General features: G+C 36.4%; 1 pseudogene; it reads right to left on the reverse strand.

The window, feature by feature from the left end:
- Positions 1-3,834: 3,834 nt before the first annotated feature.
- On the reverse strand, positions 3,835-7,793 carry LOC140772021 (uncharacterized; annotated as a pseudogene).
- Positions 7,794-11,529: the final 3,736 nt, after the last annotated feature.

Genomic DNA, 11,529 nt, shown 5'->3' on the forward strand with positions numbered 1-11,529 from the left:
ACTCGACATGGCTGTACGATCTCTATCTCCTCTAATGGCTCTGGTAGAACCAATCCGTTGTGACAAATTAAGTAACACTCGCAAGTGCACGAATCTATGGAGTAGATCAGCAAGCAAGGTATCGATCCCACGAGGACTTGTTTGAAAACTTGAAGTGTTTAAAAATCTTAAAAATAATTTTAACATAGTTGGAAAATGGGTTTAGGAGATTTATGGATAAAGAAAACCTTCTTGCAAATTTCTTTTAATTAAGTATGAGAAATAAGGTCTTGGAATCCACTTATAGATAACACATTTCTATTAGATAATATAAATCTCTTCTTTTTCTACGATTCACCAAGAAATCAATCACTAGTAGATTGGAAGATTATCTTTGAATGAACAATTTAATTTTCATAAAAATTATATTTTTCCTTCAGTTTTAGAAAATATGGAGTAAGAATTTTAAACAACTAATATCTAAATTCTAAACAACAAATTTAAAGTAGAAGAAACAAAAACCTATTTAGCAATTAAGAACACATAAGAGATTTAGAATAAAAGAAATATGTTCTCAACAAGCTTCATCCTCAACCTTAAGAAAATTAGAAATTCATTTTAGTAGTTAATAATACAACTTGAATAAAAATAAAAGGGTTTCTTCCGTGCAATAGAATTAATTCTTTATCAATCAATTTGATAAAGATCTAACGGTTAAGATCTTTAAGGGTATAATAGGAATGAAAGATATTACCGGTTCAGCAGGTAACTTTTTTTAGATATATAATCTTGCACATTATTTTTTAACAATTATATTATCTTAATATTTTATTAAGTAAAAGACATATATATCATTAATTGAGAGTAATGTATATATATCAAAATAAGGGTATTGATGTCTTTTATAATTAATTTGATGAAAATTTAATTACATTTTATCTTTTTGATTATTTTTATTATTTACATATATCTCCCATTAGTTTAAGATTGACTTAAATTAAATTTTAATAGATAGAGATAAAGAATTATATTTAAATTGAAGTTTATCTCCAAATAATCAAATTTAAATTATTTAATATTAAATGATATCTCCTATAATTAAGGCATAATTATATTTAAGAGAGATATCTTAACGGAAGAAAAGAAAACGTATAGAGTGCTTCTTTCGTACCGTAAAGTTAATTGTTTATCAATCACTTTGATGAACATTTAATGGTTAAGATCTTCAAGGGTATAACAAGAAAATTGGGAAGTTAGGCACACGTAATTAATCTTCTTAACTAATATACTCTTTTTCTTACGTAATGTGGTTTTCGAACCGGTACCGGGTATGAAAACTGGCTATTATAACCGTTGGATTAAGATTATAATTTTTAAAGGTGCATTGAAGTATTTGCCTAAAAATAAACATGAGATTTAGCACTAGAGAGTTGCAGAATACTTCTTCAAAAACAAAATCTAAATTCAAAAACAAGAGATTATGCTAAAAAAAAATCAAAATATGAACTTTGCTGACTTATAAAGATTGAAATTTCTTCGAATGTGCTCTATTGTTGCCAATTGAATTGAAACAATTGCAAGTTTGAATGCTGAAATTTAAACTACAACTCCTCAAAAGAAAATTTTAATAGAAAATACACAAGAAAAGATATTCTTCTCTAGCTCTCAACCCCTCTATTTGTAGACTTCTTGGAGCATGAAAATCTGCTCGAAATCTGTTTGAAATCTGCTAAATATGTGCATGAAATCTAGTGAAAATCTGCATAAAATATGTTAGAAATCTACCGCATTAGGTAGGAAATTTGCTTGGCTGGAATTGCTGCTCAAATAGGAATTTGAAATTTGTTTACTGCTGCAATTATTACTGAAATTTTGCCTGAATTGGAGATGAAAATCTACTGCATTAGGTGAAGATTTCTTGCTAAAATTCTGCAACTTGATAGAGATTTGATTGCTGAAAATCTGTTGCTTGATAAAAAAAAAGGAATTTTGACTCATTCTGATTTAGATAAGGAAGAAAGTGATTAGTAGATCATGGTTTGACTTACGCATGACTTGAAAGATGAGAGGTAGATTCAGTTGGTTAGTAGTGGCTAAGCCTAATTCTGATTTGAGCCCAAATTTGACCATTTTTAGTGATTAAATGAGATTCAATTAATCAAAGATCTATATATAACTAAAATACATTAATTAGTTAAAATAAAATATTAATATTTAATAATTTGGGCATAACAAATATTACGATTATGAATTTAACAAATACCCCCAAACTAAGATTTTTGCTAGTCCTCGAGCAAAATAGAAGAACGAAGAATTTGGAAAATAAAATAAAATTCTAACTCACTTTCGTAGGCATTGCGATTGCATTTAGCATATGCAACAAGCCTTTAAACCCCTAGCTTCCACTAATGAACGAGTTGTGTCTCATGAGGGTTTGCAGTGAATTTACCCACAAAATTCATTAAGTCAATTAAACGAAATAAAAGAAAGAAAATATAAGACTCAAGTAATTAAAAAAATCTTGAAAAGAAAACAATAAAATCATCTAAAATTTTGCTCCTTATTGATTATGTAGCAACATTTAGCAAAATCAACCCAGGAATACTGACAATTACATCCACTTAGATCAGCAAATCTCAAACTTTGCAATTACCCTCAAGACCTCATACTAAGAATATACACATGTAAATACTAGAAAATTTTCACAAAGCGGACATAGCTAGAGTCAATCAATCTCAAAAATATAGGCAAGTTATCCAATTATCTTTTCATTTAGTATTAATATACATTCTAACCTTATTGAAACTATTCATTCTCCCAAAATCATAATAGAAAAGCATGCTGCAATAAAATACAAGGAGATAGATCCAGATCTGAATCACACCGGAACACTAGGGTATATATGTATAATATGCTTTATTACGATCTTAATTTTCTTATTAACTTAACTTAGAATTTCATGGTTGAGCAATGCTAGTGTTATCTTGCTTTCTAGATGGTCCTTGTAACGAGGATTCTGCCAATGGATTTGGCCACTAGGTGACGAAGCACCCCTCGGGCATCACACCTCGAACCAAAAAGGCAGTATACAACTAACAACCATGAATTAGAGATGGTAATTCTACCTTTTGACGCAAACACTTCTCGAGTGGTTACGCGAAGGCCCGGTTACTCAGTAGAGAGACTATTGCTCTAACATCAATTATAACTTTTTGCATTTCAATCAACTTGATATATTTATCATTAGCATATTATACATTCAACCTACATGTGATCTGAAAATTTCTCCTGAATAATAAGCATGAAACTCTATGATGACAGATCAAGAATTACTAAGAATACCAGATATTTTATACTGATCCTCGCATTTATTTCAGAAACATAATGGTAACAAGACTACATTCTGAGGACTGCATCACTAAAACACATGTTCCATTAGTTTTTTTTTTAAATAAGTGAATAAAAATAGAATGAAGAAAATAGGATTTATGCTTCGCTTAATCAAAACATCACTTCATGTTTGATCCCGCTTTCTAACCAAATTGACTCTGCTAAATACCACTACATATTCTAAGGAGCAAAAACATATAGAAAAATATCGGAAAACAAAACATAACTACAAGTACCTGAAAAGAAAAGACCTAAAAAAAAAAGAAGAAATATGAAATATCACCCCCCAATCTAAATTCTACGTTGTCCTCAATGTAAGAAAATAAAGTATAAAAAAATGGTAGAATTTATCTGAGAAGGATAATTTATACTACAAGCTTCCTCCTGTCAAATGTTGTACATATAATAATAAAAATAAAAAGTCATATAACAATGTACAAAATTAATCTCTAGAAGATATAGAGATCAGCCTTGATAATTAGGATCTTCTAGAAGTGCTTCTACTTCTCGATTGCGCAATTCTAAAAATGGTTTAAGTCTTTGACCATTCACCTTAAATATCTCACCATTTTTAGGGTTTTCAACCTCGACAGCTCCATAAGGATAGACAATGCATATAGTAAAAGGGCCCATCCACTTACTTCTCAATTTTCCAGGAAAAAGATGTAAACGCGAATTATAAAGTAGGACTTTTTGACCAAGACTAAATGATTTTCTCAAAATGTGTTTATCATGATATTGTTTCATTTTATCCTTATAGCTTTTAGCACAGTCATAAGCATCATTTTTAATTTCCTCTAATTCATTCAATTGTAATTTCCTATGAGCACCTGCCTTATCAAGATCAAAATTCAGTTGCTTAATCGCCTAATAAGCTCGATGTTCTAGCTCTACAGGAAGGTGACAAGCCTTACCAAACACAATTCGATATGGGGACATCCCAATAGGAGTTTTAAATGCAGTTCGATATACCCACAATGCATCACTAAGCCTAATGACCAATCTTTCCTAGTGGGGTTAACTGTCTTCTCCAAAATTCTTTTGATCCCTCTATTAGATATCTCGACCTGACCGCTAGTTTGGGGGTGATCGGGAGTGGCAACTTTATGTATGATAGAATATTTAAGCATAAGTCTTTTAAAAACTTGATTGCAAAAATGTTTCCCTCCATCGCTTATAATGGCACGCGGCGTACCAAAACGAGCAAAAACATTGTCTTTCAAAAACTTGATTACAATTTTGTGATCATTTGTTCTACAAGCTATAGTTTCAACCTATTTTGAAATATAATCTACAGCAACAAGAATGTACTCATAACCAAAAGAATTTGGAAATGGTCCCATGAAATCTATACCCCAGACATCAAAAATCTCAACAATTAAAATTGGATTGAGCAGCATCATGTTCCTCTTTGAAATACTCCTTAGTCTTTGACATCTCTCACAAACTTTGCAATACTCATGAACATCACGAAAGATGGAGGGCTAATAAAACCCACATTGCAAAATTTTTGCAGCAGTCTTTTTAAAGCTAAAATGACCCCCACAGGCTTGATTATGACAAAAAGAAATAATTTTATAAAAATCATCATCAGGCACACATCTCCTAATGATTTGATCTGGGCAATACTTAAACAAGTATGGGTCATCCCAGAAAAAGAACTTGACCTCAGCTAAAAATTTAGACTTATCTTGCTTGGTCCAATGAGAAGGCATTTGACTAGTAGCAAGATAGTTGACAATATTAGCATACCATGATAGTTGAGAAGCACTCATTAGCTGCTTATCAGGAAAAGATTCAGATATTAGTTTGGATTCATAAGATGATTCTAGGATAACCCTAGATAAGTGATCTGCGACAACATTTTTAGAACCTTTCTTGTCCCTAATTTCAAGATCAAATTCTTAGAGCAACAGAATTCAACGAATTAAACGGGCTTTAGCATCCTTTTTAGAGAGAAGATATTTTGTTGTTGCATGATTAGAATAGATGATGACTTTAGACCCTAAGAGGTAGGATCTAAATTTGTCTAAAGCAAACACAACTGCTAGCAACTCTTTCTCAGTAGTGGAATAATTTAGTTGTACATCATTCAGGGTTTTACTAGCATAATAGATCACATGTGGTAACCTATTAACCCGTTGTCCTAAAATCGCTCCAATTGCATAGTCAAATGCATCGCACATAATCTCAAAAAGCTCATCCCAATTTGGTGGTTGAATGATAGGAGCAGAAGTTAATTCATTAATTCAATTTTTAACTGTTGAAAAGCCTTAAGACATTCTTCATTAAAGACAAATTGAGAATCCTTAGCCAGTAAATTACATAAAGGTCGTGATATCTTACTGAAATCCTTAATAAATCGTCGGTAAAAACCCGCATGACCCAAAAGTGATCGGATTTCCTTCACAGTTCGAGGTGATAGAAGGTTAGAAATTAAGTCAATTTTAGCCTTATCGACTTCGATCCCATCTTTAGAAATAATATGTCCTAGAACAATTCCTTTCTTCACCATAAAGTGACATTTTTCCCAATTAAGCACTAGGCTTTTCTCTTTGCACCTTTCTAAGACTAGAGACAGGTGGTGCAAGCATTCATTAAATGATGATCCAAAGATAGAAAAGTCATCCATAAAACTTCCAAGAACCATTCTACCATATCTGAGAATATGCTAATCATGCACCTTTGAAAGGTACCAGGAGCATTGCATAACCCAAAAGGCATGCGACGATAGGCAAATGTTCCAAAGGGGCAAGTAAATGTGGTCTTCTCTTGATCCTCAGGTGCTATAGGGATTTGGTTATAGCTAGAATAACCATCTAAAAAACAATAATAAGCATGTCTCGCGAACCTTTCAAACATTTGATCAATGAAAGGAAGGGGAAAATGATCCTTCCTAGTTACAAGATTAAGTTTTCGGTAGTCAATGCAAACACGCCACCCTGTTTGAACACGAGTGGGTACTAACTCATCGTTCTTATTTTGCACTACTATAATGGCAAACTTCTTAGGCACAACATGAATTGGACTCACCCATGCACTATCCAATAATACCCGCATCTAATAATTTTAGCACTTCAGCTCTAACAATATCCTTCATCATAAGATTTTACCTCCATTGTAGTTCATGAGATTTTTTTTGCATTTTCCTCTAAATGGATTCGATGCATAACCACATCAGGACTAATTCCCTTGATATCAGCTATGGTCCATCCTATAGCTTCCTTGTATTCTTTTAAGACACTCACAAGTTTTTCCTCTTGTTCCTTACCCAAATCAGATGCTACAATAATAGGAAGGGTTTCAGAAGAGCCTAAAAATACATACTTAAGAGTATCTGGTAGTGGTTTAAGATCTAACTTTGGAGGTTTTATGATGAACGAAGGAGTTGGGAGTGAAGATGGTGGAAGAAGTTCTATCTTGGGTTGCCATTTATTAAAATCCATAAGAGGTGCAGACTCTAACAATGCATTGACTTCCTCAAAAGAAGTTTCCCAATCAAAATCACCGTCAAAATGTAAAAGACACTTTTCTAAAGGATCCTCAACATTTGCCTGCTTATTTATGCTCTCTAATAGGCCTTCAATCATGTCAACCTCAAAAACATCATCAGTTTCAGGAGGTTGATGGCTAACATCAAAAACATTTAATTCAATAGTCATATTGCCAAAAGACAGCTTCATAATCCCATTTTGACAGTGAATGACTGCATTAGCAGTGGCTAAGAATGGCCTTCCTATGATCACAGGGATATGATTGCTCGGGTTTTGGATAGGTTTAGTATCAAGGATTATAAAATCCATAGGAAAAATGAACTTGTCTACCTTAATCAGAACATCCTCTATGATGCCTCGAGGATATTTGACAGAACGATCTACCAAAAACAGTTTAATTTGAGTTGGCTTCAACTCTCCAAGACCTAATTGCTTGTAAATTGAATACGACAAAAGATTAACACTTGCACCTAAATACAAAAGGACTTTATCAATGACATGATTGCCAATGACACACGAAATAGTAGGACAACCTGGATCTTTAAACTTAGGTGGAATGTTATTTTGGATGATTGAGCTTACTTGCTCAGCTAGGAATGCCTTCTTTTGCATTTTTGATTTTCTTTTTTGAGTGCAAAGATACTTCAAAAATTTAGCGTAAGCAGGAAATTGCTTAATGGCATCAAGTAATGGAATGTTAATTTCAACTTGCTTAAACAATTCCATCATCTCACTAAAGTTTGTTCCTACTTTAGCCTGAGTTAGTCTTTGGGAAAATGGTGCTTTGTGAATAAAAGTTTGCTTAGATGAATTTCTAGATTTGGGTAGAGATTGTCTTGGGTTGCTAGAGTCACAGGTTATAGTTCCAAATGAACTATCATGATTATTTTGCGGGACAGATTTCTTCACCCTCTGAGATAGATTTTTCATGATTTGGCACTTCAACCTTATTGTTGACTAGTTTTCCAGACCGAAGGGTAATAACTGATTGAACTTGTTCGTTATGCACACCTGAGGTGGATGGTTGGCTAACCTCATATTGGCCGTTTGGGTTAGGAATGGGTTGACTAGGAAATTTTTCATATTCTCTCGTACTAACCTTAGATGCTAACTGACCCACTTGATGTTGAAGCTGAAAAATGGCTTAAGAATTTTGTATATTTGTAGCTTCTATTCTTTGCAAATTAGCATTAGTTCCAATGATAAATTTCTCTATCATCGCTTTTAAGTTGGATGGCTGTTGCTGAGGTACTATAATCGATTGATTAAGAGGACGAGCATAAGAGACAGACTGAGTAGGAGGACAAAATTGGTTAAATCCTGGAGGTCCTCCTTGGTTTATTTGAGGCTACTGTGGCCTCCAAGAAAAATTGGGGTGATTTTGCCTATTTGGATTATATGTTTCAGAGTAAGGACTATTGAATGGCTTTCTAAATTGATTTAGGGCATTCACTTGCTCATTGAACCCATCTTGATACCCTAAGGAAGGGCAAATCATTGCAGTGTGCATGGGACTGGCACAAACACTACAAACTTCAGATTGCACTTAATTTATAGGTTTCATAATTTGACTTAACACAAGGACATCAACTTTCCTAGATAAACTATCCAGTGGTTTATTCATACTCGACATCTCTCCCACAAAGCACCTCAAATACTACTCAATGCCTCGATTGACCACCTCGGTTTGGCCGTCCGTCTATGGATGGTAGGCCGAATTGAAATTCAATCGGGTCTCCTACAATCTAAGAAACTCAGTCCAAAATTCGTTCATAAATACACGATCACGATCTGAGACAATCATGCGTGGCATGCCATGTAACCGAGCAACATCTCTAACAAAAATTTCAGCCATCGACTTGGCTGAAAACGGATGTGACAATGTCGAAAAGTGTGCATACTTACTCAATCTGTCAACCACTACAAAGATAACAGAATAACCATGTACCAGTGGAAGACCCTCTATGAAATCCATAGAAATATCCTCCCAAACATGGTCCGGTATAGGTAAAAGCTGTAGTAATCCGATCGGTTTCGAAGTGGTTGCTTTAGCCCATTGATAGACTTCGCAAGCACGGACAAAACTCCTCACATCCCGTCTCAATCCTGGCCACGTGCAACTCTGAGATATCCTCCTATAAATCCTCAAGACACCCTCATGACCAGCCTCTAGAGTGTGGTGGAAGTGCTCCAACAATTTCTGCCGCAATCTATCATTTGCGGGCACCCGAATGCATCAGCGGTCGAGCAGCAAACCGCCTCGATTCTCCAACTCGGGATAGCGCTCCGGATCATCCATCATCTCCTGCAACAATCTCAAAATATCTAGGTTAGATGTACATGCATAACTCAGCTCGTCAAGGAAGGGAAAGGTAGGAGATGAATAGGCTGCAAGCGAGGCGATATCGGGTTGGCGTGATAGGGCATCCGCCGCTCTATTTTTCGTTCCCTTCTTGTATTGAATTTCATAATCATACCCCAGTAATTTTGTGACTCATCGCTGCTGTGCCGGAGTGTGCATGTGCTGTCCCGTAAAGTATAGAAGGCTCCTTTGATCAGTTCGGATAATAAATCGCCTATCGATCAAATAAGGCCTCCAATTTGTTATCACATGCAGAATTGCCAACATCTCTCTCTCTCTCATAAGTCGATAATTGGTGAGATTTTTGGGACAAAGCCTTACTAAGAAAAGCTATGGGACGTCCTCCTTGCATTAGTACAGCTCCTATGCCAACACCCGAGGCATCACATTCCACAATGAATTCTTTGGTGAAGTCCGGTAGCGCTAAAGCGGGAGCCGTCGTCATTGCTGTTTTTAATTTTTCAAAGGCTATAATGGCTTCATCCGTCCATCTGAAAGAGTCATTTTTCAACAAAGAAGTGAGAGAAACAACGATCTTGCCATATCCGGCGATGAATTGGAGATAATATCCTATCAGCCCCAAAAATCCTCTCAATCCGGTGGTAGTACTAGGGATAGGCCAAGCGGTTATGCAAGCAACCTTTTGTGGATCCGCCGCTATACCATTCGCTGAAATGATGTGGCCTAAATACACCACCTTTGGTACTCTCCATAGGCACTTAGACTTCTTGATCTTCAATTGGTTTTGCTACAACATATTCAACACGTCCTCCAAATGCCGCCAATGCTCCAATTCAGTTCTACTATACATAAAAATATCGTCAAAAAATACCAAGACATACCTTCGCAAGAGAGGCCAAAATATATCATTCATGAGGCCTTGAAAGGTAGCTGGAGCATTAGTGAGACCAAAAGGCATCACTCGAAACTCGTAATGCCCATTCGGAGTCCAAAATACAGTTTTGTGCACATCTGCCGGGTGAACTCTAATTTGATGATACCCAGCCCTCAAGTCAAGCTTACTAAATATAGTTGCCCCTGCAAGCTCGTCCAATAACTCCTCGATAATCGGAATGGGATACCGGTCCTTGACGGTAATAGTGTTTAGTGCTCGATAGTTGACACAAAAACGTCATCTCCCATCCTTTTTTTGCACCAAAAGCACGGGGGATAAGTATGACCTATGACTTGGTTGTATGAGGCCTTGCTCCAACATCTCGTCTACCATCTTTGAGATAACTTCTTTTTGCACATGTGGATACTGATATGACCTCATGCTCGTCGGTGCAGCCCCGGGTACAATCTCTATACGATTGTTCGTCGCTCTCCTCGGCGGCAACTCCAACGGCTCCTCAAACAGTATAGAAAAGTTTTCTAATAAATTAGACAATTCAATAGTAGTACCTGAAGAAGATAGGCCAAATCATATGCACAAAGCAACCCTATCATAGGCTGCATCATAGGAAATGGCGAAGACCGAACACCATCAAGCCACACATCCTTGTTTCCTTGTTTAAATTTCATCCACATGCTCTGGAAATCAAATGTGACGTGTTCCAAACTCTGTAACCACTGAGCACCAAGGACAATGTCCGCTCCTCGCAGCGCCAACAGATACAAGTCCACAATGATATCGTGTCCTTGCACCCGTATACCGACCCGGCAACACAAGCTATTTACCTTAAGCTTCGTGCCGTCTCCAATAGCAACGTCAAATCCCGTGGTCGATTCGGCATCCAAACCCAATCTCCTCACTAACCTCTCATCTAGAAAGTTGTGTGTACTTTCTGAATCGATGAGGATGTGCACACAATACTTTCTAGCAAGTCCGTCTACTCGTAACGTCCTCGGTGCGAAAGTACCCGAATATGCATGCATCGATATTTTAGCTTGGATATCTTCCTCAATGCCCTTCACAACGGCCTCTCATGGACCTCCTCTGGACACTCCTCATCATCGACAACCTCATCATCCTCGTCAAGACCATCGATAAGCATCACACTCCCGATCGATTTAGAACACCGATGACCGGGGGTGAAACACTCATCACATCGAAAGCAGAGACCCTTTGCTCTTCGCCCCTCCACTTGGGCAGGTGTGAGAGTTCGAACTAGGGGTTTAGTGCCAACTCTAACATCCGAAGAAGGTCTCAAAGGTGGTCGTGGTCTAGTACTCGCAGCCGCTGTTTTTGAAACCGCGGAATTTTCAGCCGACGTTCTAGGTGCAAACCGCCCATCTCGGTTGCCCCAATTGTTTTTCGCTGCCATCCTTAAAGCCCTCTGCTTTTGTTCCATTCTCACAGCC

The sequence above is a fragment of the Typha angustifolia genome, chromosome 12, assembly GCF_048772165.1.
Source record: "Typha angustifolia cultivar Huaian chromosome 12, ASM4877216v1, whole genome shotgun sequence".
Classification (NCBI taxonomy): domain Eukaryota; kingdom Viridiplantae; phylum Streptophyta; class Magnoliopsida; order Poales; family Typhaceae; genus Typha; species Typha angustifolia.